General features: G+C 52.7%; 1 pseudogene; it reads right to left on the bottom strand.

Annotated features, from left to right (window-relative positions):
* Positions 1-2,612: 2,612 nt before the first annotated feature.
* LOC124695834 lies at positions 2,613-20,740 on the bottom strand (annotated as a pseudogene).
* Between the last annotated feature and the right edge of the window lie 558 nt (positions 20,741-21,298).

Genomic DNA, 21,298 nt, shown 5'->3' with positions numbered 1-21,298 from the left:
GCGGGGCACCGGCATGCTCTCCTCCGGGACCTGTCGCGTCTTCTGTCGCGGTCGGGCACGAGTCACCACTCCTCGGGGTCCGGTTCAGGTCGGGAACCGGGCCCCCGTTGAAGTGGACCTGCACGGCGCCGGAGGCGAACCGCGACGCCGCGTGGACCTGCGAGGGTGCATGCTTTCCACGACGCAGCTGGGAACTTACCGAGCTCACCGACGAGTGATGGTGCTGCCGTGGAAGTTGGCAATCTTGTTGGGGAACCCCAAGAGGTAGATGTGATAAGCACAGCAGCAAGTTTTCCCTCAGTAAGAAACCAAGGTTTAATCGACCAGTAGGAGAAATGCGTGACTTCTGAAGGTGTTGCTAGCTGACTATTGGCAGGGCCCACTACCAGCGTCAGCAACAACATGGAACCTGCACACAACACAACCAAAATACTTTGCCCCAACTTACAGTGAGGTTGTCAATCTCACTGGTTTTGCTGAACACAATGGATTAAACGTATCGAGTGGAATTGCAGTAATTAAAGAGAACAATGCTTGTAGAAAGTAAACAGAACAGGATTGCAGTAGATGAATTTATCAGTGTAAATAAAAAGGGCCGGGGTCCACAGTTCACTAGAGGTGTCTCTCCATAAAGATATAACATGCTGGGTGAATAAATTACAGCTAGGCAATTGACAGAATACATGACAGGATGATTACTATGAGATTCATTTGGGCATTACAACATAATACGTCTATGACTAATAATCCACCTTTCGGTTATCGTCCGAACCCCTTCCAGTATTAAGTTGCAAGCAACATATTATCGTATTAAGCAATGTGTGTAAAGTAAACAATATAATTACCCTTGGATAAAGTATTGTTGTTTACTTTCTAGTAGAAACAACACATCTACAATCTTAGAAGTTATTGTCACTCTTCCAGAAAACTAGAGGTATGAATCTACTATCGAACATAAATACTCCCTCTTGGAGTCACAAACATTTACTTGGCCAGAGTATCTACTAGCAACGGAGAGCATGCAAGATCACAAATAACATATGACAAGTATATATAATCGATCTCCACATAGTATTCAACATTCATCGGATCCCAGCAAACACAACATTTAACATTACATAAGGATGATCTTGATCATGTAGGGCAGCTCACAAGATCTAAACATGAGGCACAAATTGGAGAAGACAACCATCTAGCTATTGCTATGGACCCATAGTCCAGAGATGAACTACTCACGCATCACTTCAGAGGCGGGCATGGCGATGATTTTCCCCTCCGGCAGGGTGCCGAGAAGAGCTTCAGAATCCTCCCGAGCTAGGGTCTGCAATGGCGGCCGCGACGGAACTTTTCGTGGATGGAGGCTCAGGTGTTTAGGTTTTTCCTGAGATCGTGAATAAATAAAGAGAAGGATGAGGTCGGTGGAGGCCAGGGGGCCCACACCACCCCTTGGCGCGAGCCCAGGCCAGGCCGTGCCAAGGCATGGTCTGGCCGCCCTGCGCCTCTTCTTCGTCCCCCCCTCTGGACTCTGTCTCCGTTACAAAAAAATATTGACTTCGGCTTATGTTTCGTCCAATTTCGAGAATATTTCCTGTATAACTTTTCTGAAATACAAAACAACAGAAAACAGGGAACTGGCACTATGACATCTTATTAATAGGTTAGTGCCGGAAAATGTATAAAAGTGCAACGAAGTATGAGCAAAACATGTATGAATTGGTGTAAAACAAGCATGGAACATTAAAAATTATAGATACGTTTGTGGCGTATCAACGAGGCTGGGGGAGCGACGCCGACGATCCTCTCTTGCTTGACGAAGAGCATGGCCTCAGCTAGGCTCGTATGGAGGCCAGGATGGAGGCCTACGTGGGCACCGACTTTCACCTGCATCTGCCACACGATTTGGGCAGCGGCCTGCGCCCGCTGGGCGACCACCGCTGCATTCCTCTCCTTCAGATTCTTGCATCGGCCGCGATGCTTCATGGCCTGGACGCCTTTCTCCTCCTTCGACAGCGGCTTCTTTAAAACCTTCGGCTTAGCTTCCCGGCCGCCGATGGCGGCGCGCTTTGAGTCGACCGGAGATGTGGCCTCCATTGAGGCTGTAGTGGTGGCTATGGGGGAGTGCGGAGCGGTGGTTGCGAGGGTTTCCTCGGAATTCATGGTGGTTGCGGCGACGAGGACATCCGTCGCAAGAGGAGGGAGTGTTGGCGCCGGTAAACTTTGATTTTTCGAGACAACTGGTGGGAATGTTAGTAGCGTCCCAGCCACTGACGCGCGAGTCCTACGTAATTTTCGGCGGACACTCAATGCGTCAGCGCATCGTCCACAAAGACACAAACTTGACGCATATTTATGCCAAGTTTGCATCTCAACGGATAGCTCGATTGTGACGACCCGCCCTAGATCGGATCAGATCACACCAAAGGAATTGTAGAATTGGAGAGGATGAGAGGAGAACATCAGAAGGTGAGGCGCAGAGCTAGAAGATGAGATTGTTTCACACGTTTCATTCATTCGATGCCGATACAGAGACAAGGTTCAGAGTATTTAACCCAACACACACTGGGCCACACACGGCACCAGTTAACACGGCCCACGGGCCTTCTGCTCTTATGTCACACTGCTAAGTTAGGAGTGGTAGCATGTGTGACATTGCCCTCCTCTTCAAATGGAGCGCCTTCCCAGACTGGAGCGGCAGGGTAGCGACGACGCAGCACATGGTAGTCTTCCCACGTCGCTGAAGATTCAGATAGATCCTGCCAAAGAACCTTGACTTGCACCAATGCTGCATCTCCCTTTTTCACCATGCGACGCTCAAGGATTTTCACAGGCATGGTGTTAACTGTTGATAGATCCAGTGGCTTGGGCAACTCTGCAAAGACAGGTGTATAATCTGGGGTGAATGGCTTTAGCTGTGACACATGAAAAACCGGATGAATCCGACTATCAGGAGGCAACTGCAGTTTGTAGGCCAGCTTCCCAAATTTTTCAAGCACATGAAATGGACCAAAAAACTTGTATGCCAACTTAGTACACGGTCGATTAGCCACTGTGGTCTGCGCGTAGGGTTGCAGTTTCAACAACACTTGGTGTTGTGGGTATACTTTATGGGTATATCAACGGCATGGCCTAGATCCGGCAAGCCCGGGTGGCCCATAGATGGTGGTGAGGCATGTGGCCCATCGGGCGGCCCAGTTGTTGTAGATCCAGAAGGATGAAGTCCAGCCCGAAACGAGAAGCCGGATCTCTACCGACCTACGAAGGAGGCCGGATCCGTGACGGCCCATGAAGTATCCGGATCCAGTACTTGGAGGAAGGCGGATCCTTGACGTACACGGCAAGACATTGTACCGTAGTTAGGCAACTTGTATTCCGGCTAGGACTCTCCATGTAAACCCTAGATCCGTGCGCCTTTATAAGCCGGATCCCGGGAGCCCTAGAGGCACAACCACAACTCATTGTAACAACGCGAAAGCACCCGGATAATTCCGGACAAGCAGCGGTAGGCCCCGTCATCGTGCAGGTGTTCCGAAGCTGGGTAACTCGCGTACCACCGTCCCGTGTGCACTCCGCCCTATGGCCCCTACTTCTTCTCCCCCTCGTGAGGATCCCTCCTCCGAGGTACCGTCGATTAGGCAACGACAGTTGGCACCCACCGTGGGGCCTGCGGCGTCTGGAGGACGGAACCGGGAGGGTTCCGCCATGGGAAGCTACGACGACACCATCGCTGTGGGGCGTGTCCTTTACGCCGGAAATCTGCCGATCGTCCCTCCGGATGAGTGTTGGAATCCGGCTAAAACCGACCCCGTCAAGCTCTCCATCGTCCCAGTTGGCGGCATACACATCTTCATCGGGGAAACCGTCGATTCCGACGGAAACCCACTGGTAAGTAGCGCTGACGCGACCGCCGCTGAGCAGGACGCAGTCGCGAAGATCCGATCTGAGACGCAGGAACTTCCCAGCGAAGATTCCGCCTTAGATCTGAAAAAGTTAAAACCCACCCAATCCGCCCCTGAGCAGGAAATAACGGTGGAAGACCAATGCAGATCCGCCTGGGTCTCCCAGGTGTTAGAGAAGAAAAGGTGTCACTTCGTGCACTTCTTGGCCCATACCGCCGGAACCGCCCCTCAAGAGGCCGGAGCTGGTCCCGAGCAGGTCGTGGCCCCGGAAAACAACGCTGCTCCGGATCAGCAAGAGGTTGTCGGAGAAAGCGGAACTCCGGCTGAAGAGTCAATTTTGGGAAATCTAAGCCCAATTTCCGGAGACACCCAATCCATGGACACCGAAGAGTTCGATCGCAAGGTGAAGGAATATGGATACGGTGAACAGCACTGAAGTTGACTCCGCCCAGCCAAAGCGGTACTTGCAACGTAGCGGCGCCGGGAGAAAACGGATCGAAGAGGCGGGCACCCAATCCGACCCCCGGCCATCCCACCACGGATCTCCGATGTCGCGGGAGCGGCCCCGTAGGGATTCTTCCTCGGATAGCCTCCTGTCGCCTGAAGAGATGGTCGCACAAGCAGGCATGGATGCGGTTTATCGCTCGGATATTCTTAACAAACCTATCACTCCCGAAGACGTAGAAGCTTTAGAAGCTAGAAGAGTGGAGCTGCTGGCCACAGCCAAGAAATTCAAGGTCACCGCAGCCGCCATGCTTGGAGGAAAGGAAGCACGCCGCAGCTTTTGTGGAAGACTTCATCCAGCGTGAGCAGGAGGTGGACGAAGGACCGGCAAAAGTCAAGGAACTCCGAAAGCATTGGGAGGACAAGATCGTTGAAGCTCACCGGGAGGTCGAAAAGGTCCGGCGTGAGATGATAGCTCCCCGCAAGATCACCTTCGCAACTCCAACGGAGCAGCAGCCGTTCGCAACCCCAAAGGACAATATGACGAAAGCTGCAGAGATCCTGAAGAAAAGTAACGAGGAGATTGACATCGACTACGTACGCACGCTCGTCGCTTCAGCGGTTAAACAGCAGAGCAAGGCAGACACTTCGCGCAAGTTGGAATCTAACCCGGAGCATTGCGTCTCCACTGCGCAGAAGGACGCCCACGACAATCGCCATCGAGATGACGAATCGCGAACCGGATCCTCGGAACGCAGAAGGAAAGCCAGGGAGCACCCAAATCCGATCCCCGTACCATCAAAGACGCCACCATCAGATCCGAGAAAGGGAAATGATGCAATGTACTCTGGACGAGACAAGTACCACAACGCCTCTCCTCCGCCTAATGGTTACCCGCGTCCCCCTCGCCGCCGTAGTCCAGCCGGAAACACCAGGCCTCAGGGGCATGGTGGAATTGTTATCCGCGACAATGTGCTGCCCTCAAGAAACAGGAACAAGGAGCGCACGCCGGAACCTTGCCGGAATCAGAACAACGATCGTGAGCCCGAGCCTAGGAGGAGTCGGAATGAGGAGCGCGACCCGGAGCCCCGCCGGAGCCGGAACGACCCGGGGCAGCCGCCGTCACGGCGAAGGCAGCCACAGGAGCCGGAGCCAACACCGGGAGGGCCGGGGAGAATCCGAAGGCGGAAGCAAGAGGTCGGATCGGCCCCCTCGCAGGTCTCCCTCACCACCACCTAGCGGTGGCGGCGGAGGTGGAGGCGGAGGCGGTGGCCGGAGATCTCGCTCTCGCTCACAGTCCCCCCGTCACGGCTCGCGCGACGCGCGGGAACGCCTCAACGAATACAGAACCGACTACATCGGACCGAAGTGCTTTGGCAGGATGATTCGAGAGGAACCAAAGCCAAGGAGCTCCCTCAAGCTACCCGGAAACTTGAAGCATTATGATGGCACCGAAAGGACGGATACCTGGATTGAGGATTACTATAATGCGAGTAACCTTTGCCGGAGGAACCCCTAATATCGCTCGCCGCATGCTCCAGCTTGTACCTTGTAGGTCCAGCCCGGATCTAGCTCGATGACCTCGAGAAAAACTCCATCTTTTGCTGGTTTGACCTCGAAGACCGCTTTCGAGAAACACTTCGGGGCACCTGTTGACTGCCAAAACCCACCGGCGGGCGGCGGCCTTGTCAACACCGTAGAGCCGGGAAGAGCCTAGAGCTGCGGCTGGCTGAGACCCCTCCGAGCGACGGCCCGCAATGCTCTTCCGGTCACACGCGGCGTTGCGAAGTGCAAGGGCGTGCCACCCGACCTATACCTGGTCGGGAAGGTGATGGGGATGCCTCGCTTAGTTTCCTGCAGGGCATACATGTAAACATTAAATACGAGCCTCGATCGGCTCTCGAGTTATCTCGTGAATCGGCTCAAAGAGCCGATCCACCCATGATTCGTATGGGGTGCACGAATACTTGGTGGTCCTGCTTAATCAAGATAAAGCTAATTAGATCTACGACGATTTAGGGTTTTCACCGCATAATCGGATCATCCTACTCCGGAGTTGGGCCTTGCGGCCACGCACGGTGCTCGTAAGCCGATCCTAAACAAGGCCAAAAAACCAACATGAAGTTGATCCTCGGAACATCCCGTTTAGGACTTGCGAACGCCACCCTACGTGCCACTTGGATCCTCCCCCCTTTGTAAGGCCTAACTATTGCGGATATTAAACTAATCCTTGTAGAACAAGGAGCAATCGTAACGGATCAGATCTACTAAATAATGATCAAGCGGGGTGCCGCCCCACACCCGAGACAGGCGTGAGGGCGGCTAGATATGCAAGGGTTGCACTACGTAAGCATGCTTAAACGAAGAACAATGCTAACCCTAACACATCTAATGATAACTACGTTGCTCGCCATCAAAAGCGCTTCGATACGAGCAACGCATGAACAACGTGGGGCTTGTGCTGCCTAGATCGCAAGATGCGATCTAGGCAGCATGTCGCTTACCTGATAGAAACCCTCGAGATGAAGGAGTTGGCGATGCGCCGAGATTGGTTTGTTTGGGGTTGAACGTGAGTTGTTGTTTATTCCATAAACCCTAGATACATATTTATAGTCCAGGGGACTTTCTAATGTGGGCATGCACTAAACCGTGCACGAGTAAGATTCTATCTCTAAACTAAAATAGATCTAATATGTTACAGATACACGGGCAATTAAGCCCAACTTGGTATAACAGGCCGATTCATATAATTCTCCATGTATATTTCCTTAAGCCCATCTTGATTGCGGCCCACCTCCGACTCGGTCAAATCTTGGTGATAACACATGCCCCCCTGGTTTTGGAATTGGTAATTCCAAAATCACTCTGCTTTCCTTCGTCGGGTCATGTCGTGGCAGAACCGTCGCAGTATCCCTCATGATGATGCCTTGCCTTCTCAACTTCTCCGCGTTACCTGGCAGTTTTTTTTTCTCTTTTTTAGGCACCACTTCCTCGGAAACTGCTGTGGCATTGAATTTCCACTATATCCTCCTTCGATTTAACCGCTCTGAACAGTTCTCCTCTGTATCTCCTCCGCATTAGCACTCCAAAAACCCTCCCAGCCACCATGTCCTCCTCCTCCTCTGCCCCATCGGATCTTGCCAGCCAATCCTCCACGTCCCGTGAGCCGACGCCGGAGTACGACGCGGCGGCGGTCCACGCGGCCAACACCCGCCGCGCCATTGCGGCGGGGGAGGAATCAGACCACGACTTCTCCATCTGGTCCGAGGACGACCAGTCCTCGACGGACGGGGAGAGCGACCTCCGCTTCCTCGCCGTTGGGGAAACGGAGGAGGAGAGTGACGATGACAGCTTCTCCTGCGACTTCACCTCTTCCGGGGAGGAGGAGGAGCGAGGAAGAGGAGGAGGAGGACGACGACGAGAGCTCCTCCGACGAGCCGCCGGCCAAGCGGTTCTGCCCTTGGCCGGGCAATCTTAGCGACTTCGACGGCCGACGAGGACGACGCCGACGAAGAAGATGAAGACAACGAGGGCCCGGTCGGCGGCCATTGGAGCGACGACGAGCCCGCCGGGAGCAGCGCCGATAGTGGCGACGACGGCGACGACGAGGGCGATGATGGCCCATAGATAGGACCTCTAGAATAGGGCCGAGTAGTAGTAGATGGGGCGAATGGATCCCCTAGTATTCCCCTTTTGAGAGCAATTAGCTCTTTATGTAAGAAATCTCCTCTTAATCAATGAAGAACTTTTCCCCAATCTTGATTTTGCCGATTCCTTTTAATTGAGCCGATTCTCTCTTCTACTGACCTTGCCGATTCGTCCCCTTTGCCAATGCGTAATGAGCCGATCGCACCGCATCGGTCCTTTGAAATTCACCCTTCTCTTCTTCAGCTGATGATTTTCTAAATCTGGTGGAAGATGCTGGACTTTCAGGAAAACCTTCGAACTTTTCCAACCAAACCCAATAATCCTTTTTAATACCCATCATTGTGAAGAAGGTTGCAATGAAGGATCAGCCGATGGTATCCTCATCGGTTCTTTAAACAGAGTATCCACTAGGCCTCGCTGCCCCCGAGCCTTACTCGAGGCGAGAATGTCAAAGAGAATGCGCCACGGCCGATCCTCTTTCTTCCTCCGACGACTCGATAAACCTCCGTTTCAGCTGAACTAGCCCCAAAGATTGGAAATCCTTGACGAAAAAGGTTCAGGAACCCGGATCGGCTCGAAGCAGCTGGAGAAGTTTCCATTGTTTTACTCCCTCGAGGCAACAGAAAGCACCACCGTTGGTCTAGATTTGGTGGAGACTCGATAAACACTGCATAATTCCACTAAAGTCGATGGCTGCGCATCGGCTGCCTCTCAATTCTAAAGTCGATAATTTTTTTTTTTTTATTTTGGCCGATTTTTCTTAATCGGCCCCCAATGTTTCATTGCACGTATGTTCTCACATGTTCTATCTGCACATGTTCATCTGATTATATGCCCCCCGAGCCGATACCTGCTGGATGACTGCAGATATCGGCTTGTATGGATAGCTAGGGCACTGCACTTGTACGTCGGCTCCGCGAAAATCCGTGCTAACTCTCGTATGCCGACGTGGTCACTGCCCAATAGATCGGTGCTGAACGCAAGCAGAACATGTGGTGAAAGTAATTTTGGCCGATTGCTGAAATCGGCCTCCATATTCATTGGAGAGCTGACTGAAGGTCCTGTAATGTCCCTTCATAAACTTTTGGGGCCGATCACAAGGATCAGCCTCGCCTGGTTTGCTCAATGGTTTAGTCTTGCTATTTGGTTAGGCTGGATAAAACCAACCCAACCTCTGACTTGATGCGCTTGCTGTCGTCCACCTTGAGTGCTCCGTAGAGTCGTGGAGCGCTAAGCTCTGTCGGCAAGACGAGTACCATGTTTGTGCCAGCCGATGTCTCATCATCGGCTTTCCTCCGTTTGGGGCGCCACTCCATTTTCCGTGGACGACCCTCTTCATCCAGGGTTCGCTGAACTTTTGCAGCCGGATCAGGTCGTGCCTTCCTTAGCGTATGCGGTATAACCTTTCGGCTTCCTCCGGGCCGCGCAACCGCCGAACCCTCGCGCTTTTGGGAACGGCTGAGTCCGTCGGGGCACCACCTTGGCCGGTGGTACCTGTCTTCTTCCACTTCTCCCTCGTCTTCCGAATCCTCAAGATCTGCCCAACGAGGTGACTCGGCGCGTTTGCTTTGTGGCGGGAGAGGCCCTAGGCGCTCGAACACGGACACGTTGGCTGCCTCCTTCTTTTTCTCGATTGCATTCGGGCAATTGCCGATTGTGGGCAATCGGCTCATTCCCGAATCCCAGCAGTGTCCGAAGAAAGGGCAGTCCCGATGTCCGGCGTTGTCATCTTGCTCCCTTGATGCTTCCGTGGCACAGCGCTCGTGCTCCTCCTCATCGCGATCCTGCCGACGATATCTTCTGGCTTCTCTAGCCAGACGATCTCCTCTATCATCGTAATTGGACCGTCGGCGTTGGTCATATTGACTCACATATTTGCTGAGGAGGTGATCAGAGAGGAGTCGCTGATATCTTATATTCTTCACCTCTCCCTCGGTGACATAGCGCTTGCCATCATGACGGAGCCGATCGCGTGGAGCGGCCTCCTCTGTATCCTTGCTATGAGAGCAGCTGCCCTCATCTCCATCTTTGCCGAGTGGTTTCCGGGTCCTACCATGTTGATGCTGAACGAGGGACCCGGCTGGCAACCTTCGGGGTAGGTGATTTCTACCATGTTAACGGCGGGGAAGGGTTGGGTGTCGACCTTCATGGCGTACTGGTTGAAAATTAGCCGCCCCTTCTCTATCGCCGCTTGGATGTGCCGACGCCACACCCGGCAGTCGTTGGTGGCATGGGAAAGCGAGTTGTGGAATTTGCGGTACGGCTTTCCGTTTAGCTCCTTCGCCGTGGGGAACTTGAGACCTTCGAGAATCGTCAACTGTTTCTCCTTGAGCAGGAGGTCGAAGATTTGTTCAGTCCTGGTCACGTCAAAATCAAATCCCCTGGGCGGCCCTGGTGGCTTTACCCATTTGCAGGCCACGGGGGTTCCCCCCTGAGTCCACTCAGCCACTGCTATCTCTTGGCCTCCCGCAGGCACTTCATCTTCCTCCGTATCGACCATAACTACTGCACGCTTGAACTTGTCTTGGTACAGGTCGGGGTGGCGCTGTTCATATGCTGATAGTTTCGAACCATGTGCGCCGCCGAGGATAATCTCGCTTGGGAGGCCATGTCCTTGAGCTGTGTTGCAAGGCCTCGCTACGCCAACTCGATCGCTTCCTTTTCGGTTATACGAACCGAATAACATCGGTTCCTAAGATTCCCGAAGCGCTGGATGTATTCTCGTCACCGTTTCCCCGCGCTTCGACGTAGTTGTGCTAGATCGGCAATGCCGGACTCGGAAGCTTCCGAATGGTATTGCATATGGAACTGTTCTTCCAATTGCTTCCAAGACTCGGATGGAGTTTGCCGGCAAAGAGGTGTACCATCCAAAAGCCGATCCCGTGAGGGACCGTGAAAAGAGCCTCACGCGTAGCTGATCCGACACCGAAGCCGGTCCTAGTTGAGCCAGATATCGGCCGACGTGCTCGATGGAGCTGGAGCCATCCGATCCACCGAATTTGGAGAAGTCGTGGAGCCGATATTTAGGTGGCAGCGGGATCATCTCGTAATCGTCGGGGTACGGCTTGGAATAGCCGATCGCCCTTCTTTTCGGCATCATGCCGAACCGGTCTCTCGGCATGGTACCGATCCGATCCGCCGTGCCGGCCGTAGGAGTTGTACTCGAAGATTCGCCGGGGTGGCGTACTTGGCCAGCCATGTTTGCTTTTCCAGCTCCGGGCCAGCCTGCAGGAGCTGGGCTCGGGAGTTTCGTCGGTGTGGCGTATTTAGTTAGCCACGTCTCGCTCCGTCGCCGACGTTCCTCCTCGTCTTCGCCGGAGTCCCCGATGTTGTGGCCTGGTTTGTGAGTGCCCGAGTCACCACAATCCGGCACATACATGCACGCGTACCCTTGAGGGATCTCCTTAGGCGCCTCCATTAAGAACTCGGTAGTCACTAGGGTCGCCACCAATCCTCGTAGACGAGGAATGCCGGTGTAGTCGGCACTTCAGCGAGTGCTGCCAACGCAAATGGCAGCGGTGGACGGGACCGGAATGGCAACTCTCCTTGATGAGTCCCGAGAGCTGGTCCCGACGGCGAGTACCGGTGGCTCATGATCTCCCGGATCACGCGCGAGCGACACGCTCCAACACGTTGACCAAGTTCTCGCAGTGGCGGTGTAGCGAGTGAGCCACCGTGTAGTTGATCTCCTGCCGCGGACCCCGGTGCGTTCCTCCGACGGGGTAGAGAGGTCTATCCCATCGAGTGCACCTTGCGGTGAGAATCCCTTCCATCCGATGCCATTGGAACGGGTTCTTCGAAAAGAGCCGATGAGGTCGGCTTCGAGGGTGGCCTTGATCTCGTTGTATTGCTTCTTGAGGTCATCGGGCGGATCCTCGTAGGTGACTCGGCGTGCCGTCCGCCATCTCGGATGTAGATGGCGATGTGGTTGATGTAGACGATTGTCCCACCGGGCGTGCCGGAATGTGTTGACTGCCAAAACCCACCGGCGGGCAGCGGCCTTGTCAACACCGTAGAGCCGGGAAGAGCCTAGAGCTGCGGCTGGCCGAGACCCCTCCGAGCGACGGCCCGCAATGCTCTTCTGGTCACACGCGGCGTTGCGAAGTGCAAGGGCGTGCCACCCGACCTATACCCGGTCGGAAGGTGATGGGGATGCCTCGCTTAGTTTCCCGCAGGGCATACATGTAAACATTAAATACGAGCCTCGATCGGCTCTCGAGGTTATCCCGTGAATCGGCTCAAAGAGCCGATCCACCCATGATTCGTACGGGGTGCACGAATACTTGGTGGTCCTGCTTAATCAAGATAAAGCTAATTAGATCTACGACGATTTAGGGTTTTCACCGCATAATCGGATCATCCTACTCCAGGTTGGGCCTTGCGGCCACGCACGGTGCTCGTAAGCCGATCCTAAACAAGGCCAAAAAACCAACATGAAGTTGATCCCCGGAACATCCCGTTTAGGACTTGCGAACGCCACCCTACGTGCCACTGGATCCTCCCCCCCCTTTGTAAGGCCTAACTATTGCAGATATTAAACTAATCCTTGTAGAACAAGGAGCAATCGTAACGGATCAGATCTACTAAATAATGATCAAGCGGGTGCCGCCCCACACCCGAGACAGGGCGTGAGGGCGGCTAGATATGCAAGGGTTGCACTACGTAAGCATGCTTAAACGAAGAACAATGCTAACCCTAACACATCTAATGATAACTACGTTGCTCGCCATCAAAAGCGCGTCGAGTACGAGCAACGCATGAACAACGTGGGCTTGTGCTGCCTAGATCGCAAGATGCGATCTAGGCAGCATGTCGCTTACCTGATAGAAACCCTCGAGATGAAGGAGTTGGCGATGCGCCGAGATTGGTTTGTTTTGGGGTTGAACGTGAGTTGTTGTTTATTCCATAAACCCTAGATACATATTTATAGTCCAGGGGACTTTCTAATGTGGGCATGCACTAAACCGTGCACGAGTAAGATTCTATCTCTAAACTAAAATAGATCTAATATGTTACAGATACACGGGCAATTAAGCCCAACTTGGTATAACAGGCCGATTCATATAATTCTCCATGTATATTTCCTTAAGCCCATCTTGACTGCGGCCCACCTCTGACTCGGTCAAATCTTGGTGATAACAGGCACCTACAAAAGACCTGCCACGGCATGCGACCTACAAGCTTGTATCCAGAAGAAGGGAGAATCCTCAAGAAACTTCCTCACACGATGGTTGGCATGCAGGAACGAGTGCGAAAACGTCGACCACACCACTGCCATGTACGCCTTCATTGGTGGACTGCAGAGAGGAGGATTGCTGAGACATAAGCTCACTTGTTTGGCTAACGCCAATAAACTGACTTTGGATGAGATGATCTCCATTGCCAGTGACCACACTGCCGCCGATGACGATGCGGGCGGTGATATCGCAGCTACAGCAATCCCCCTGCACCAACAAAAGAAGAACCGTGATAACGGCAACAACAACGGCCATAAACGCAAAAACCCTGATGACCAGAAGAGTGGCGGATCCGACATGGTCGCCATGGCGTTCCAACGCGGAGGTTCAGGAGGCGGAAGAGGACGCGGCCGTGGAGGCGGAGCAAGCAGGGGTCAGCAGCATGGCACTGAAGTCACAACTGGCGGATCCCGCGCTCCGCAAACCTACGAGGAGTATAGAGACATGCCCTGCCTGGCCCACTTGGATCCGGCTACAGGGAAGTCCACTCACACCAACCGCAACTGCAAGTGGGTCAACGACCTAAAGAACGACCCGGAAGCAGGATACAAGCGAGCTCGGAAGCACCGCCCACGCGGCAAAGGAGGCAAGGGCAAGAACAAGGACAAGGAGGAGGACAGTTCCGAGGCGATGGACGAGGATGATAACTCGCCGGATCCCAAAGCCGGATCCGCAGGTAAATCCAACCCCTTCGAGAAAAAGAGCGTGGGGGCTTACCACACCTTCCTCGGAACCCCAACAGATCCGCGCTACAAAGTCAGCTACCCGGATCCCGAACGCCACGGCTTCCGGCCGTGCCGCAGTATGTCAGGTGGTCGGAAGTTCCGTGCACATTTGACAGGGAGGATCATCCCGCCATTGTGCCAAAAGAATACTACGCCTTAGTTGTAAGTCCCCGCATAGACGGGTATGACTTCTCCAAGTGCCTCATGGATGGGGGAGCCAGCTTGAACATCATGTACCTGGAGACTCTGGAGCGGATGAACCTCACCAAGGAACAGCTCAAACACATCAACACTGAGTTTCACGGCGTGGTTCCGGTAAGAAGGCGAACTCCTCGGCAGCATCACACTTCCCGTGGCTTTCGGCGATGTTCACACTTTCCGCGAAGAAAAGATCACGTTTGAAGTTGTGCCCTTCAAGAGCTCCTACCATGTCATCTTCGGCAGGCCCACCTACCACAAGTTCCATGCAAGAGCGTGCTATATCTACAACAAGCTCAAGATTCCGGGTCCTAATGGTATGATCACCATAACCGGAGACTACAAAAAGGCTCACGAGTGCGAGTTGGGCGAAGCCGCCTCGCGCAGTCTGTCATATCCGGAGAAGAGCTGAAAGGCTACGGAGCCGCGGTGGATCCGACTGAAATGCAGACCACCAAGAAGCAGATCTCCGAACACAAAAACTCCTTCAGGGCCGCGATAGAGACCAAGAAAGTCAACTTCAAGGAAGGCGACGATTCCAAGCAGGTCTCAGTCGGAGCCAACATGGACCCCAAATAGGAAGACGCGCTCGTCGAGTTCCTCCGCGCTAACATGGATATCTTCGCATGGCAACCTTCTGACATGTCCGGAGTACCAAGGGAACTCACCGAGCACTACCTCAACATAAACCCGGGGGTAAACCGGTGAAGCAAGCTATGCGACGCTTTGGAGATAAGAAGCGTCGCGCCATAGGAATGGAATTAGCAAAGTTACTAGAGGCAGGTTTTGTAATAGAAGTAATCCATACCGATTGGGTCGCAAATCCCGTCCTTGTACCCAAAAAGAACACCGAAATACTAAGAATGTGCATCGATTACTCGGCTTGAACAAACATTGCCCGAAAGATCCGTTTCCCCGCCGCGCATTGACCAAGTCATTGATTCGACGGCAGGGGCGGAACTTCTGTGTTTTCTTGATGCGTATTCCGGGTATCATCGGATCCGGATGAAGGAGTCCGACCAAAAGGCGACCTCATTCATCACCCCATTTGGCACTTCATCGCTATGTTACTATGCCCTTTGGCTTGAAAACGCAGTGCCACCTACCAACGTACGATGCAGCGGTGCTTGAAGGACCAGATCGGCCGGAACGTACACGCCTACGTCGACGACATCGTGGTCATGACTCGGAAAGGATCCGACTTGATCAGCGACCTCACAGAAACCTTTGAGAATCTCTGTCGGTACAAGATGATGTTAAATCCGCTGAAGTGCGTCTTTGGCGTACCAGCCGGAAAACTCCTTGGCTTCATTGTCTCTAACAGGGGCATTGAAGTAAACCCGTAAAAAATCAAGGCAATGGCGCGGTGGCTCGACGGAGCTCCGGTGGAGTAGAGGTCGCCGGACGTGCGGGGAATCGCCTCGCGTGACCACGAATCGGCGGCGGACAGAATTTCCCGTTCAACCGTGGGAATCTTAGCACGAGGGGAGGCCTGGGCCGGCGATGCGTGAAGCTCACCGTGGCAAGGCTCGCCGGAGATGAGATCTAACGGGCGGCGCGGCGCGAGGAGGAAGACGAAGTGGTGAGATGCGGTGAAAGAATGAGGAATTACCGAGTCGCGGGGGTATTTATAGGCCACGCACGGAGATTCGGGATTCGGATCTAACGGTGGAAACGGAACGGTCGCACCGTTGGATGAATGACATGTGTCTTAGGTCAAATGCGGTAAAACGACGTGGAGGTAACTTAACCGTGCGCTCCCGAAATTTCTGGCTAAAGATTTGCATCTGCGAAAATTTAGCGCGGGAAAAAGGAAGTTGTGCGCGGGAAAAACGGAATCTCCGTTGTGATACCTAATCTGAAGACGAAGGAGCTCCGAGTGAATGAACCCGGAATCAAGTAGAAGTTTTGAAGCTCTTCAAGATTCTCTTCGGATCCGAGCTGAATGAAGTCGGAGGAATGATGAATCTCGGAGAACTTCGGGGGCTACTGTTGTGGGTATACTTTATGGGTATATCAACGGCATGGCCTAGATCCGGCAAGCCCGGGTGGCCCATAGATGGTGGTGAGGTATGTGGCCCATCGGGCGGCCCAGTTGCTGTAGATCCAGAAGGATGAAGTCCAGCCCAGGAACAGGAAGCCGGATCTCTACCGACCTACGAAGGAGGCCGGATCCGTGACGGCCCATGAAGTATCCGGATCCAGCAGTACTTGGAGGAAGGCGGATCCTTGACGTACACGGCAAGACATTGTACCGTAGTTAGGCAACTTGTATTCCGGCTAGGACTCTCCATGTAAACCCTAGATCCGTGCGCCTTTATAAGCCGGATCCTGGGAGCCCTAGAGGCACAACCACAACTCATTGTAACAACGCGAAAGCGCCCAGATAATTCCAGACAAGCAGCGGTAGGCCCTGTCATCGTGCAGGTGTTCCGAAGCTGGGTAACTCGCGTACCACCGTCCCGTGTGCACTCCGCCCTATGGTCCCTACTTCTTCTCCCCCTCGTGAGGATCCCTCCTCCGAGGTACCGTCGATTAGGCAACGACACTTGGTCACCCACAGCAAATTCCCTCTCAGAACGATTTTTGTCAGCTTTCTTCTTAAAACGATTTTGTGCTCGAGTAAGTTGAGCACGTAGAGCTTCTGTGTGAGCAAGCCAATCCATTTGTTCAGAGTCAGTGTAGTTTTCTGACCACTGTAACATACCTCCCAAGTTTGGTTCGCGGCCATATAAAGCTTTGAATGGGGAGCAGTTCAATGAAGCATGGTGGGAAGAATTATACCAGAATTGAGCTGTAGACAACCAACGACGCCAATGTTTTGGATTGTCCTGTATTGCACTCTGCAAATACATCTCCATGCACTGATTTACGCGCTCTGTCTGGCCGTCCGTTTGAGGATGATAAGCCGTTGAGTACAGAAGTTTAGTTCCAACTGTGGCAAAGATACCCCGCCACACAGCACTAGTAAAAATGCAGTCACGGTCAGACACAATTGAAAGTGGCACGCCGTGCAACTTAATGACGTTATCCCAGAGAGCCTTAGCCACTTGCGATGCGGTGAAGGGGTGACGAAGAGGAATAAAGTGGGCAAACTTCGTCAATCGATCAACCACCACCAAAATTGTGTCATAACCTTCTGACATAGGCAACCCTGTGATAAAATCCATAGTGACATCTTGCCATGGAGCATCAGGAATGGGTAAAGGCTGAAGTTTTCCAGCAATTTTACTGTGTTCATGCTTGGATTGCTGACAGACTTGACACTGTCGCACATAATCTTCAACCGATGTCTTCAACCCAGTCCAGCTGAACAATTTCTTTAGACGGTGGTATGTTGTTGTGGAGCCAGAATGGCCACCCACAGCACTATTGTGCAAGGCACTGATGAGCTTAGTGCGTAGGGCAGAATTATTCCCTATCCATAACTTGCCTTTGCAGCGAATCAGTCCTTGATTAAGGGAATAGCCTTGCTCGTCGGGACTATGAATGGCTAATCTGCGAAGGAGATCCTGAGCTTCCGTGTCAGTTTCATAAGAGTTGACAACTTCAAGCACCCAGCTTGGTTGACAGAGTGATAGAGCATTTGTTGTCATCAAATGACCCACTCTTGAGAGAGCGTCAGCTGCTCCATTGTCGGCCCCCTTTTTATATTGAAACTTGAATTGCAGCCCAACAAGCTTGGCCATGGCTTTGCGTTGTAATTCTGTGTCCAATTGTTGATCACCCAGGTTACACAAACTCTGATGATCAGTGAGAATGGTGAAGGGACCCCGTTGCAGATATGCGCGCCACCTGTCCACGGCCATCATCACAGCAAGAAATTCCTTCTCGTAAGTGGAAAGCTTCTGATTCTTAACTCCCAGTGCTTTACTGAAGTAAGCGAGAGGGTGCCCATCTTGTGTAAGAACTGCACCGACACCCGTATCACAAGCGTCAGTCTCGATGGCAAACGGCCGATCAAAATTGGGTAGAGCAAGAACTGGTGTGCTGACCATCGCAGCCTTGAGTTGGTCAAATGCTAGCTGAGCTTGTTCATTCCACTGAAACCCCTTCTTCGTCAACAGTTGGGTCAGTGGTTTTGCAATAATACCATAACGGGCAACAAACTTGCGATAATAGCCGGTGAGGCCTAGAAAACCTCGCAGTTCAGTCGCCGTAGTGGGCACTGGCCACACATTCATCGCCCGAGTTTTGTCCATGTCAGTTGCCACTCCCGCCTCCGAAATGACATGCCCAAGATACTCAATTTTGGTCTGAGCAAAAGAACACTTTGACGCCTTGGCAAACAATTGATGTTGGCGGAGAAGAGACAAGACAATTCGCAAGTGTTCCTGGTGTTCCTACATATTCGCACTGTACACAAGGATATCGTCCAGAAAAACAATCACGAACTTACGTGTATATTCTGCGAAGATCGAGTTCATGAGGCACTGAAATGTTGCTGGCGCGTTCGTGAGGCCAAAGGGCATCACACGGAAATGGAAATGACCGTGATGTGTCTTAAAGGCCGTCTTCTCTTCATCCTCTGGGCGCATTCTAATTTGGTGATATCCGGCTCGTAAATCCAGCTTAGAGAATAGTGTTGCGCCTGCCAGTTCATCCAATAACTCATCAACAATTGGAAGAGGGAACTTGTTCTTCACTGTGACAAGATTTAAACGCCGGTAATCGATGCAAAACCTCCAACTGCCGTCTTTTTTCTTAACTAACAGCACAGGTGCTGCATAAGGACTCATGCTATGCACAATTGTGCCAGCTTGTAGCATTTCCCGGACTTGCCACTCAATTTCATCCTTCTGCAGCGGTGAGTACCTGTAGGGTTTTGAATTGGGTGGTTTGGCGCCCTCTTCTAAGGTAATAGCGTGATCATACAAACGGGCAGGAGGCAAACCAGATGGTTCAGCAAACACGTCTACGAAATCATGTAACACCACTTGCACTGATTCATGAATATCTCCATCTTGCAAAGTTATCCAATTCCCCTTATGAGTGAAGGAAATCGCTTTGTCTTTCCATTGACAATTCATATTATTGATGGCTCCCAACCAGTCCATGCCTAACACTCCATCATATGTGCCCAACTCCAAAACCCTCAAATCAGTGTTAAACACTTGTCCTTGGCTGCACCATTCCATTTGTGGTACCACTTTGTCACACTGTATATATTGGCCATTTGCTATTTTAACTGGCACGGGGGTAATAGAGACAGCAGGGCAATTGAGGCGAGCCGCAAAAGCAGCGTCAATAAAACTATGTGTGCTGCCAGAATCCAATAACTAAAGCATTGCCTGGTTACCAACAGTAGCCTGAATTCGGATGCAACCTGGGGATTCAGTGCCGGAAGTTGCTTGAGCAGAAAGCAGACAGCATTGAGCTGCAGGGTAAACTGGATCATCCAACAATTCCAAAGCTCTGACAGCCTCATCATTCAACAACTCACCAAATTCACCAATCTGAATGGTCAACAATTGAGCACCCTGTTTCTTGCACTGATGGTCACGCGAATATTTTTCGCCGCACTTAAAACAAAGGTTGTTGGCACGTCGGAAGTCACGCAGTTGCCGCTCTCGCGCAAAATCATCCGGCGGCACTCGTGGGGCTGCTGGAGGACGGTGATGGACAGGAGCTGCAGCAACCGTAGCCGGAGGAGGACGCCCTGCAGGTGCTGGCCGAACTCTCAGTCTACTTGCCTCTATCTCTTCTTCCTGAATGCGTGCAAAGACCGTGGCTCTGGTGATGCTGGAAGGAGCTTGGATTCGTACCGCTGCACGCAACTTGTCCTTCAATCCAAGAACGAACTGTGTCACAAAGAACTTAGTGCTGAGACCAGGATCAAGAGCCATTAACTGATACTGCTCAAACTGGAGACGATATTCTGCTACTGTCCCCATCTGACGCAGCTGCAATAATGTGTGCATTTGAACCTCAAACTCGTCTGGCCCAAATTCTTCTTGCAGCGCGTGTGAGAACACCTCCCAGGTCATGGTGCGACGAGCTTGACGAGCAGCTTGCCACCACAGCGCAGCCCGACCCTCCAGATACAAGGATGCCGTTGTAACCCATGTGGTTGGCGAAGTGTGGTAGAGCTCGAAATAGGACAAACAGCGATCCACCAGAGATTTGGCAAGTGACCATCAAAACGGGGAAAATCGTGTTTCGGCAGCTTGATGAATGGCTCCCTCTCTTCTGCCGCACTCGATGCGTGATTGTGTCGAACAGGTGGAGGGCGCTGCAATTGGTTTTCAGGCGCTTCAGGTATCAGTGGCATCCCGTTGTTGGCAAGACGAGGATACTCCGGCATCCCGAGCCCTGAGGAGACGAACGCCGCAGAAGCCGCACGATTTTCCGCCAACCGTGGACGCGCCGGCGCTGTTGACGTGACGGCAGACACCGCCTGGCGTGTATCATCCACCTCTGCTTGCGTGAGATCGACTTGTTTGCGCACGGCCTGGAGATCCTGAGCGACTTGCGCGTTGAAAGCCGTCTGCTCCTCATGGCGCTGATTGCTGAGCAGCACACCATCATCCAAGCGCTTGAGGATTTGGGCCAGCATGGTCTTCGTCTGCTCACCCGTCGTCTCCAACGCCATGAGGACCTGCTGTGTCTGTGTAGAAGCTTTCACCGGCGCCGTTGCGTCTCCTCCAAGCAGATCCAACCAAGCTAGGGATTCTGCGGGATTCCACCGAAGTGGATTCCCACCTTTCGCGAGGAATTACGGATCGATGCCGAGAGATTATCGAGCGCGTACGGGCGGAGAAAAATTCCCTGGAATTTCTGGCTCTGATACCAATTTGTGACGACCCGCCCTAGATCGGATCAGATCACACCAAAGGAATTGTAGAATTGGAGAGGATGAGAGGAGAACAGCAGAAGGTGAGGAGCAGAGCTAGAAGATGAGATTGTTTCACACGTTTCATTCATTCGATGCCGATACAGAGACAAGGTTCAGAGTATTTAACCCAACACACACTGGGCCACACACGGCACCAGTTAACACGGCCCACGGCCTTCTGCTCTTATGTCACACTGCTAAGTTAGGAGTGGTAGCATGTGTGACATCGATCACTATGCGTCGGATCGCTATAATGATTTCGGACGCAATTTTCAATCGTCCGGACGCAAACGGTGTCGCCCCTTTGCAGATACC

The sequence above is a fragment of the Lolium rigidum genome, chromosome 3 (genome assembly GCF_022539505.1).
Source record: "Lolium rigidum isolate FL_2022 chromosome 3, APGP_CSIRO_Lrig_0.1, whole genome shotgun sequence".
NCBI classification, from domain to species: Eukaryota; Viridiplantae; Streptophyta; class Magnoliopsida; order Poales; family Poaceae; genus Lolium; species Lolium rigidum.
The sequence above is the reverse complement of the archived record's forward strand: the minus strand, read 5'-3'. Positions and strand labels throughout refer to the sequence as shown.